The sequence below is a fragment of the Pinus tabuliformis genome, chromosome 7 (genome assembly GCF_031772625.1).
Source record: "Pinus tabuliformis cultivar Carrire ecotype Pingquan chromosome 7, CPIR1, whole genome shotgun sequence".
Lineage (NCBI taxonomy): Eukaryota > Viridiplantae > Streptophyta > Pinopsida > Pinales > Pinaceae > Pinus > Pinus tabuliformis.
In genome coordinates this window covers 237,684,378-237,696,820 of record NC_142293.1, presented here as the reverse complement: position 1 = coordinate 237,696,820, position 12,443 = coordinate 237,684,378, and the positions used below count along the sequence as shown (strand labels likewise).

Here is a 12,443-nt window from a genome sequence, read left to right as displayed (position 1 = left end):
TAGCTGATCCTTCTTTTTTAGGGAAATGTGTTCTGGTTTTCCTACCAAATTGACATGATTTGCATATTGTATTTTCTAGAATGCGGATATCCAGAAGATCATGAACTGCCTGGTATCTGCATGCTTTTCTTATTTGAGGGAAGCTTAGATGCCCTAGTCTTCTGTGCCATAGCCAGTCTTCATCATTTTTTCTTAGATAGCACTATTGTTGTCCTCCCTTGAGTATGTACAAGTTGTTTGGAGTTCTTACACCTTTGATTACTGTTTCTCTTGTATCAAGCTCATGAACAACACATCCATTTGATCAAAATACTACCCCATTTCCTTGATCACACATTTGACTGACACTCAATAGATTATGCTTTAGACCATCAACATACATAACATTCCTAGCTTTAACCTTTTCCTTTAAGAGAACAGAGCCTTTACGTTTTATGACTGCAGGGGTGTCATTACCAAAAGAGACCTTCTTCTCCTTTTCTAAGGCATTATATAACTGAATTTTTTCTTTATCACCTGTTATGTGTTTCGAGCATCCATTGTCGATGTACCACTGATTTTCTTGTCCTTCTGCATATAAAGCCTGTTTGCGGTTCTTTCTTTCTCCATGTTTTGGGACCCAATGAAGCCTTCTCCTTCTGAGATGTTTGCCGAAATTTACTCCCGCATTCAGAATCTTCATGACCGAAGTTGTGACAGATAGAGCATTCTATTTCATTTTCAAGAGCAGAAAAGCTATTATAGGTCCTTTTCATGATCCCAGTCACATTCCTTTCATTTCATGCCTCTCTAGTCATGATGGTCTTGTAAGCAACACATTGAGCAGCTTTGTGTCCAAAGTTATGACATGAAAAACATTGGCCAGTAAAGAAATTCCTGCGATTATCGAAGCTACTGACCTGATGATTGTAGTTTCCATTCATTCTTGAAGCAAACTGAGACTAATTTACCTGTGGTTGGATATAGCTTTTGTTCATCCTTGAAGTAGATTGAACCTGATTTACCTGGTGATTTGCTTTATGCCTTGGCTGACGATTGTCAACCTGTTCACTTCTCCTTACTACATCAAGATAGGTTTTGGAGGTTGATGGCTTCTGTGCTTGAGATGCTTCTTCAGTATATCCAAGACCTGTCTTTACTAGAGGAGAACGCTGCACTTTGATAATTTCATCCACAGTTTTTTATCCTTTCACAAATCTAAGATTGAGAACTTTTGTTTTCTCAATATCTTTTCTTAGACCCACAATTTCCCATTCTAACTTTTCATTGTGTTTTTCCCTTTCAGCAAGTTGGAATGTCAGAGTATCTATAATCATATTCTTTTCTTCTAAACAGATTTTAAGTTTAGAAATTTCTTCATAGAGACCATCTTCATCTAAATCATCCAAGAAATCAACATCTTCAAAAGCCATCAAAAGTCTATAATCATTACCATATTCATCTTCATCACTATTTGATAAACCATCGCTATCTTCATGCGTATAGTAGCTCTTCTTACTTACATTTTGTTTTCTATTCCATTTTGCCGATTCCTTGCCTTTATCAAGCTTATCTTTATGAGGACATTTGGTTGCATAATGACTGACTCTTCCACAAGCAAAGCATTTGAAAGGTAGTTTACCTCTGAATCTTCCAGAACCTCATTGAAGGTTTTTGACAAAGTTTGCTTCTTCCTCTCCTTCTGAAATGTGTCTCGATTCATTGAGTTCTTCTCTTCGTGAAGCCTTGAATGCGACTTCTCTCATATTTGATGGACCTCCTTTCTCATTTCAATAGCAGTTAGGATTCTGTGCAGCTGTGTCATAGTCATACTTTGAAGATCTTGCTTTTCTTCTATGGCAGAAACCTTTAATTCAAACTTAGAAGATAAGGATCTTAAAACCTTTTCAACTAAAGTAACTTCTTTTATCTCTTCACCCAAGTCTTTCATGTGATTAACAATCTCATCTATACGTAGGAAGTAATGAGCTATACTTTCATCATTGTGCATTTTGAGAGTTTCATATTGAATTCTGAGAGATTGTAGTTTTGCACGTTTTACCTGATTGTCTCCTTCATAGCTTAGAACGATCTTGTCCCATATTTCTTTGGTGGTTTTGAGTTGCATAACCTTGACAAATTCCGATTGTGATAGACTCCCCAATAGTGTATTGACAGCCTTGGCATTTGTTTCATACTGCTTTTTACCTGCCGTATCTGTAGCAATTGCTGATGGAAATGTATATCCTCCTTCCACGATTTCCCAAACATCTGTTCCAAGAGATTGAAGATAGGCTGTGGTTCTTACCTTCCAATAGACGAATTTGCTCCCATCAAAGATTGGTTGTCTAATGGACCCCTCTCTTTCATGGCTTCCCATGATCATAGATCTTCCTTCAAGCGATCAAGCTTCTTCTGAAGGACATGCTCTCATTCCAATTGTTGGAAATAATACTGAGAGGGGGGTGAATCAATATTAGCAATTTAACAATATTTCATTTCCATAAACAGATTTATATACACTACTTCTGTTAATGAAACTTTTGTGTATACGCAACTGTGTTTATAGCAACTAGCGTATACTTTGCAAACTTATAATTTAGTTAGTTGATCTTTAATCTATGTATCAGAACCATATAACCAGTAATCAGATGCAGTAAACAGAACAGGCAATCACACACATGAACACAAGATATAAGGTGGAAACCCAATGTGGGTGAAAACCACCTACTGCAATTGTCTCTATCTTTCTTTAATAAGAAACTTCTTTTTACAAATTTTGTACTAGTGCAGCCTTATACCAGTACGCAGGCTTCTACCTGTAGAAGGCTACAACCTTCTCTCATTCTCCAACTTTTCCTGGAAGGGAGCTACAACCCCCTTAGCTCTTGTACTAGCTGATGTGTTTACTAGTACATAGGTGCTGACCTACAGAAGGCTACAACCTTCTCTTTTCTTCCAGGGATGCATTTCATAAATTTTTAGACTGGATCCATCAATAACATCAATCAAACATCAAATATATCTGCATCAACCAATCTCCTTTGTACCAACCAAAACTAAATCAAACAATCACTTTTCTGAAAGCTGTAACCAGAATACAGTAACAGTAACTAGAACCCAATCCAGAACCCAGAACACTGTAACAATAAATAGAAGTAGCTAAAACATATTTTATGAGACGTACACTACTTCAATGTGTCAAACCTACATTCATACGTTGTTATATGAAGGCAAACCTATGTATACCCTGTTTTGAAATGCTGAACCAACGTGTATACGAGCCTTTGCTATATTGAACCTGTGTATAGATCTGCAAAAGATGATTTAACCTTTACAACTATTTAGACATTAGTTATACCCAAATCATCAGATTTACAGATTACGAAATGCGCCAATTATAAAAGATCAAAACCACACAAAGATACTTCTCTTCAAGCCTTAAGATCTTGACCCATCAATAGAACTTATCCTTCTTCAAGCACTCAGGTTCCTCCTTGATTCAGATCTAGCTATGCATCATAACCCAATGACCAGTATTCTAGATCTTGCTCTTAATTATATATTCAATATTTGAGTGCCCTTGCCTAATGATCTCCTCTTCCTTTTATAGTCTTAGGCCTTACTCAATACCATGGTCCAAAACCACTTTAGAATCAATACCTTGGACCAAATACCTGGGGACAACACTTCGTACAAGATACCTTGGACCAATACCATGGGTCAAAATACCAAGGACCAAATAACACGGACCAAAACCAAGTTTTCCAACATGTACGTGCTTTTCCTTGCGTGAAAGTGCGTGTATACGCATACGTGCCTTTTGGTCTGCAATCCTACATGTATACACGTTTTGGTCAAGGGGAACCTCTGTATACCTCTTTTTCTTTCATTCTGTGATCCTAAATTGTCATCTGTCATCTAAGTGAGTTGCCATCAAGGACAACACCTATGTCATAGCGTAAAACCTGTGTCATAATGCCAACATTATGAGCTTATGGCTTCGACCACAACTGGATAAGATGGGTTATGGCCCTTGTATCCATGGCTAGCTTCTCTGTTCTGCTTAATGACTCTCCCTCTAGAACCTTTATGCCTTCTAGGGGTCTCAAACAAGGGGATTCACTCTCCCCCTTTATCTTTGTTCTTGTGATGGAAGGGCTAGGAAGAGCGATCAAAATGGCAAATGCTGAAGGAAGAATCTAGGGTCTGAAACTTACCCTGAATGGTGCTACTTCTACTCATCAAAAATTTGTGGATGACACAATGCTGCAGGGTATTCCCATGGTCAAGGAAGCCAGAGATTTCAAACAAATCCTGAACGACTTTGCTTTGGCCGCTGGTACAGAGGTAAGCCTTGAAAAATCAAAGGTTTTCTTTTTCAACACTGACATTGCTATTCAGGGGAACCTCACCAAAATTATCAAGTTTCAAAGGCATCAATTACCTTCCAAGTACCTTGGAATGCCTCTTACGGACAAACCTCTAGGAAAGGGAGTGTGGGAGCTAGTAACTAATAAAATTCAAGACAAAGTCGGGAAATGGACCTGTAGGTCTTTGAATTTGGCGGGGTGTCTCGTGCTTACAAAGGTTTTCCTACAGGCTATACCCATTTTCATGTTTTCATCTCTTCCTGCTCCTAAAGTAGATATGCAACAAACCAGGAGTATTCAATGAGATTTTCTTTGGCGCAAAGGGGAAGAGAAAAAGAAGTGGGCTTTGGTAGCTTGGGACAAGCTCTACAAACCTAAGGCCCATGGTGGTTTGGGGCTTCATGACCCTGAAACCCTCAACAAAGTTTTAGTTATCAAACTTTGGTGGAGGTGGCTCAAGGAATCGGAAACCCCTTGGGCCAAGCTTTGGAAACAAAAATATGCAAATAATTGGTAGGATAGGGATCATATCCGAATGTCAGGGCTCATCAAGGGCTCCCACATTTGGAACCTTTCTTGGGAGAATAGAGCCATTGTCCAGCAACATATTTTCTGGGAGATCCGAGCTGGGAGCCTTGCATGATTTTGGGACGATAACTCTCAGCAAGAACTGAATTTGTTTAGAGAAGAACTAATCGCTCTCAAGAATGAAAATGATAACAAAGGTTTACTTATGGTAAGTGACTTCTGGGATCAGGTAAGGGACAATGGTAAGTGGAGAATGTGGAAGTATCTTGGTTATAGTGAAGAGAGTCCTTTGAAGGCCTAGGTGGATTCTCTTGCTCTTGACTTGGAATAGAGGAAGATTTTGGTGTCATCCTTGTTTGACCAACTGAGATGGGGAAGAAACACCGAAGGTACCTTTAACCTCAAAGAAGTTAAATGAATGGCCCTAGGTTTTGATGATCAAAACCTTGATTAGGTTTGGAAGGACCTTTGGCAGAACTTGCAATGGATGAAAATCAAGTTGTTTATGTGGCTGGTTCAACAAAAGAAAATTCTCACATGGGAGAATATTTTGAAAAGGGATTTGTTGGCTCATCTAAATGCCATATATGTAGCTTACATGAGGAGACGATGGAAAACTTACTCAACCTCTGCCCATTCACCTCTACCTTGTGGGATTGGGTGGCGTCAGTCTTTAGGCAAACTGACAAGGACATACTCAGCATCACCAACACTTTGAAGAAATGGAGGAAAGACTTCTTAGGCAATGAAATCATCAATAAAGCTTGGAATTTGGTTCCAAGCTTTATTATCTGGGAAGTCTGGAAAGAACGCAATGGCAGTATTTTCAAGAACAAAACAGGCTCGACCCAAAACATCATTGCCCAAATATTACGACAGCTCAGATACAGTTGGAGCCCTTATGTGGAAACTTCCTGAGAACCCTCCTTCGCCCCATGATGATCGCATACTTCTATAGTTGGGTCTCCATTCTATGGTTCCCTAGAGCACTGACAAGGGTGTGAGAAAAACAACTGCTAGTAAAGATATCTAGTAGCCTCCTCCTCATGGTTTTTTGAAAATCAATATAGACGAAACCTCTAAGGGAAACTCAGGAATGGATGGATTTTGCAGTGTCATAAGAGATGAGAAGGGGTGCATAAAGGATATCTTTCAGAGTCATTTGGGGATTGCCACTAATACATGGTCGAGCTCATGACCTTAGAGCAATGCCTGGAAATCCTGATCGAGTCAAATTTACACAATGCCACCATTGAAGCTGACTCTGAATTGATCATTAATGTACCCAAGAATTTGTGTAATGGGACAACACTTGGAAAAGTGTCGAAACATTGAAGGTTATCGCAGGTCTTTCAGCGTATTCATTCCCACTTGTGAACCCTGAGAACTGTCAGCTTCGTTCATGTGTGAAGAAAAGCCAATATGTTAGTTGATTGTCTTGCGAATGAATGAGTGCTATGTAAGGAAGGCTATATTAGGTACGATTGGGATTCGACACCCTGGGGTAAACTACGTGATGGCTATCAATGACATGCAACCAAAGATATGGAGTACTTCCATACCATGAGTAATGAGCAGGAGGAAGACTAGTGAAGTAGGAGAGTGCCACAGTAAATCCTAACCGTCGATCCCACAATCAATGCTTAAGTCAGAGCTAACTACAGGGGATGAGTATTTGGTAAACAACGAGCTAGTTGAAGGGCCACAGACCATAGGTTTTGATGGCCTTCGTTATGGAATGGCTATCGAGTTTGAAAATGATCAGAGGTTAAGTCTACAAGTGGACTTGAAGATTTATAGATCAATGGTTTATAATTTTTATCGGCTCCGTAAAGCGGGTAAATGTCGCACTAGTTTCTGATCCAATATCATTGAGGACCATCAATTCAAAAGGGGCTTCATCGAATGGATATCAGGTTTTAAAAGTGATTGGCGGTTAAGTCTTAGAGCGGACCCGAATTTTTATAGACCAATGGCTTATAATCCTTATCGGATCCGTGAAGTAGGTAAGAGTCGTGCATGTTTCCGGTGCAATATTATTGAGGACCGTCAGATTATTTGAGCTCTTGATTGAAAGGATATCGGGTTTCAAAAAAGGTGGAGGTTAAGTCCAAGAGCATACCTGAAGTTTTATACACCATTAGTTTATTTTCTTTATCGACTCCATAAAGTGGGTAGGGGTTGCGTAAGTTTCTGATGTGATTTATTTAAGGACCGTCGGATCATTGGGGTTCTTATCGAATGGTTATCAGGTTGTAAAATGGTTGGAGGTTTTATGTGTAAAGTTTTGGGTTTTGACCCTGTTCACTGTTAATCATCAACGGGTCTGTCTTCTGTTGGTCTTTACACTTGTAAAGACGTGTACCATATGTAATCTTTTTATTGATTAATTGAAGGCTCCACTTTTACTTAACCACAACAAGAAATAATTATACTTTGCTTTTATTATTATTATTATTATTATTTAATTACACCATCTCGTTTAATACTTCACAACAACATGCTTCATTACAACATATTTCATATTAATATAGGTAATATGAATAGAGCCAACAGTTTTTTGAAATTTAATTTTAAAGCTAACACCAAACATCTCTCAACACACCGTTAACATTTTTAAATTTTATTATATACTTTAAGTCATTACAAATAACATTTATTATTATATATACCTACATCGTTATTTTATTTTAAATTTAAACATAAATAATGGTATTAAGTAATACAAGAGCCCACTCACACAAGTAGGAAGATACAATACTAGAGAATTGGCTTTTGGCCTTTAGATTCCATTGAGATTAGAAGTATGGGCCCCACTCGGAAGTGGAACATCTATTGTGCTCGTGACCCTTTTATTTTCATTATTCCTTATTTGTTAAAACATTAAAAAATTATTATAACTTAGTTATAATAACAATTATTAACTGCACTTTATCTTACGTAATCACGTCATTCACATTACCTAAAAACATTGCATAGCTTCTTTCCTGTCACTTTGTTTGAATAAATATTTTGTCTCACAAAATACAAATACATATAAATGAAGATGCAATGCATAAAGCATAACAATTACCATTTGTCTTTTCTAAAAGCACTGTACATATAAATAGAAATTTCATTGTTGAACAAAGTAGTTGGGTAATCATGTTGAAAATAGTTTTAGAATTAATCTCTTTTCATTATTTTTTTCAAATAATTAATAAATTTTTAATAAAAAATTAAAATAGAATGTTTTTAAATTTAATATTTTATGATAGTGAACATAAAAAAGTTTAATTTAATTATAAAATAAATGCATAAGGACTACATTTTTATTAATGTTGCAAATAAATGCATAAAGATTATATTTCTTACATAATCCAAAATAATAATATAATTAATTACAAAATTCATTAATATATGTAGAACATTTTTTTATTTTTATTTTTAAGAGGTTTGTAAATAAATCAACATTCAAAGAACCACATTTCTTACATAGTCCAAAGTAACATAATTGATTATAAAATTCACTAATATATGAAGAGCATCTTTCCTCCATTTTCTCATGTCTCAACAACTTTTGCCTCATTTAAAGACCAAATGTAAATTTATCCAAAATAAAATAAAAGTATATAACTAAAAAAGTATCAAATTATGAACAAATACAATATGAATATAATAATATAAAAAACACATTATTAAACACAATCAAATTACTTTTCATTTTTAAATAACAACAGAAAAAAAAATAAAAAATTTCCAAGAAACTATACAATATGTAGCCCATGACAATAGACTATATATAATAAAAAGGAATGTAAGTTAATTTTGAATTTATAAAATGTTAGAAAAAACCTAACAAAATATAGTTGACCTAATTAAACACATAATTTAAAAAAACATAGTTATCTAATTAAACACATAATTAAAAAAAAAAACAATATGAGGTAAACAAATAATAAAAGAGAAAGTACAATAATAACACACACTTCAAAAATATATTAAAAATCAATGTAATAGTTTAAGTGATAATTTCATATTTAAAATATAAATTTTTATGGCATGTTTTTGGAAAAAAAGGTTGAAATTAAAAAAAGAAAGAAGTTATAATGGTGAAACTATAGAATTTTAGGTGCCTTAGAAGTTTTTGAAGGTGTTGAATTTATTTCTACTTTCAAAATCCAAATTAGAACACTTTTAAAACAAGATTTTGCAAAACAAAAAACATCTAATTCCTATTAAAAAAATACACTTTAATCAAAATTATAACCTCATTAAACAACACCAAAATCAATTATAATATTAATTTACTAAATATTTTATTTAATATATTTATATATAAAAAATAATAAAATATTTAATATATTTATATAAAAATGAGTGAAATAAAAAAAGCATAAATAAAAAGTTATAACGCAAAGAAAAATCCTTATTACCTTCATTACTCAACCCCATGCCTATTAGAAGATGAGAATGAGTTAATAAAGGTAATTATAACCATCGTCAGATGTCATTGACACGTAAGAATGAAAGCATATCTATGTAAGACTCCATCAATATTATTCAATTCCAGAAAGGATGTGGGCCCTTCCCCCTTCACATTCTAACATGTACAGATTTCTCAATGATTTGCAGGGTTGGGAAAGTGGAGCGCTGAGCACCCACCATGGTGTAAATCTCACCAAGAAACCTATGTGACAAAAGGTGTGGGCAGCTTTGTACTGGAAGTAAATTGTGTACCAAGAGGGCATGTGATCTGTCTGAATAATCCATTAAAGTCAAGTCTCCATTGTCATAGAGTGGACTTTTGGTACAAAAGTTGCACCTCATTCATACCAGTATTCATGCAACCCAAAATTATGGCCATGCTTTTATGTGTGCTCTATCTAATCCCATCTCCTCACCCCTCCTGCAGATTTCCTCCTCCAGTCTTGGGGCAGTCTCTGCTACCCTGTAATTAATATATCCATACTTTGTTTTAATCAGCAGTTTTCATTATTCATAGTCAGTTATTCTGGTTGCCTTGGCCCCAAGCAAGCAATGGATCTTGTGATCAGAATTGCAGGCAAAGGAAGAGGCAACATCGTAAGCAGCAGTGGTGTTTTTGAGGTGGAAGCTCACTTAAATCTTATGAGTGGCTCCTTGTTCCATTTTTTGGATCAGTTGTTTCAAGATAAGCAGCAGACAGTGAACAATTGTTTGTTGCAGGAAACACTTGATCGATCGCTCCCAGAGGCCACGGCCTTGTAGTAATTGCCTTTCTGCAATCCCAAACTCTGGAGGCAAATCAAACAATGGAGGACAAGTTTTGGAAAAAAGATTCACAGGTTTCAAACTGCCTCTTCGTTGTTTTCGAATTCTGGGGAGATTGTCTCGTTGGCATTGCAAGAAAGAGCCATTACTTCAAGGTGTGCCAGAGACCGTGGAAGAACTGTTTTAATGGACATCCGTTTGCCAGAGTCAAGGTATGTGTAATAGTCTTACAGTACACCCTCGCGACATGGCAATTTATATTGCAGAGAAGGAAACTTGTTCTTCCATGGCAGTTTAATGAGGAGGATTGCAAGAGAATCTCAACCAGAGGGCTTGTCTGCCTCCCTGGACAATGAACGTCCAAAATTTGGACAATACATTTATATCCCAATTTTATGGGCTATGGGCTTTTTCATTTGTGTTTTCGAGGGATGTTAGATCTATAACTTTTGTGATTCATAATATAGAGATAATATGTTTTTTGAGTCATATTAAATTAGAGATTTAACTTTTATTTATCAGATTTCAAAACAATATTTTGAAATTAAATTTAAATAAATTTGTACTTAACTTTCTATTCAATGTCATCTCAAGTTGCACAATTTTTTTCACAATTCACTTCCACCAAAATTCATCAGTATGTGCTTCTGGGCATAGCTTGTCATTATAGAATTCAGTTTCTGCATTTGTAGATTTCACAGAGCCAAAATTATTTTGGCGTTAGAGAGGAGAGCATATGTGTGTGAGTTGTCTATGAGTTATAGTTTTTTATCATCTAGAAGTTGGTGATCCACAATGCCGTAGTCTAATCAGATTGTTTTTTTGCCCCTGAAAATCATGAAAAATCTGGCAATATTTTGATAAATTCAGGCAGAGATTTTTGTAAAACCAAGTTAAAGTTTTTAAACTTCAAGATTTTGGGTGCTCCAGTGGTTTTTGATGGTGCTGAATCCATTACCACCTTCAAAAACATTATTTAAACACTGTTTTTGCAAGATTTATTGAAATTTTTTTACTTGAATTCCGGCAAAAAATAATCATACCAACAGATCCTCCTAGACTTCATCTACAACTTTATATGTAATATAATACCAAGTGTGATATGTCCTTGTGTGCACAATCTCTGGCTCTCTTCAGATTTCTAACAGATTGTCAACCATTTGTTTGGTTTTCTTTGTTTGCCTTCAAAGTTGGTGTTTAGCGTGGTGTCTAAATTCATTGGACGCCTCGCATGTGGCCCGCCTAAGAGTTGTTTGTGAATTAATTTATTGAAATTGAATTATTAGTAATTGCTCTTATTTATATTTATTGGACATATTGGACATGAGGGTAGTGTAATTTTACTATGAGTTGTATTTTTCATAATAATTTGTTAAATCAATAATTTTAGGCCAGGATTATTTCATTAATTTTGAATCAGAGTTGTATAATAAATTATTATTTATTTAATTAGATAATTAATTTACTTCTGATTTTAAAATTAAATTATTTTATATATTATTTTTATTAAATTAATTATTGAAATTATAAATATTAATAAATAATTGAAATTTAAATATTAATCATTAAAGTTGAACAACTCAAAAATATTAAGTGTTTTTAGAAAGACTAAATCTATTTATATATTAAATATATAATTTCTATCTTAAAAAATTATAATTTTAAAAAATTTATATCCAAATCATATTACATAAATAAGATTTCGTATATCTTATATTTATACTTTTTCAAAAAAAAATATAATATTTAAACTCTTTTAAAAAATATCAGTATTATATATTTTAATTATTTTACTAAATTAAGTCAGGTACCTTTTATACTTCTTCAAAAAAAAATATAATATTTAAACCTTTTAGAAAAAAATCAATATTATATATTTTAATTATTTTACTCAAATTAAGTCATGTACCTTGTAGATTGACAGTAAATGTATTACTAAAACATTCCTTAGGGTAAATCATCGACTCAAATCCCAATAAATATTAATTTAAATATAATTTTTTATCAAAATAATTTTTATTATTATTTAAATTATTATATTATTTTTTAATTAAAAAAATTAAAATTTATTAAAAATTTTATATATAAATCTTTCATTATAAAAATAATATATATTTTAAAAACAATATAACATAAAATTATTTCAATATCATTTAGTTATTCAAATTTATACATTAATCCTATCTTATTTATTTAGTTACGCGTGCTTATACATTTATCATATCATATTTTCTTGCAATTTAAAAAAGCTCAATCACATATCAAACAACAGTTCCATAAACAATATTGTCATCGTTTGGGAATTTTTCTTGAAATGGAAAGAATGTTATT

At 34.0% G+C, this 12,443-nt stretch overlaps 1 long non-coding RNA gene across 1 annotated transcript in view; it reads left to right on the top strand.

Moving 5' to 3' along the window:
- LOC149246736 (uncharacterized) overlaps positions 1 to 10,687 on the top strand; it is a 28,984-nt gene extending 18,297 nt beyond the window's left edge. The window contains exon 2 of the long non-coding RNA XR_016265589.1: positions 10,068 to 10,687. This is a non-coding gene — a long non-coding RNA (uncharacterized LOC149246736). The remainder of the gene's footprint in view (positions 1 to 10,067) is intronic.
- Positions 10,688 to 12,443: the final 1,756 nt, after the last annotated feature.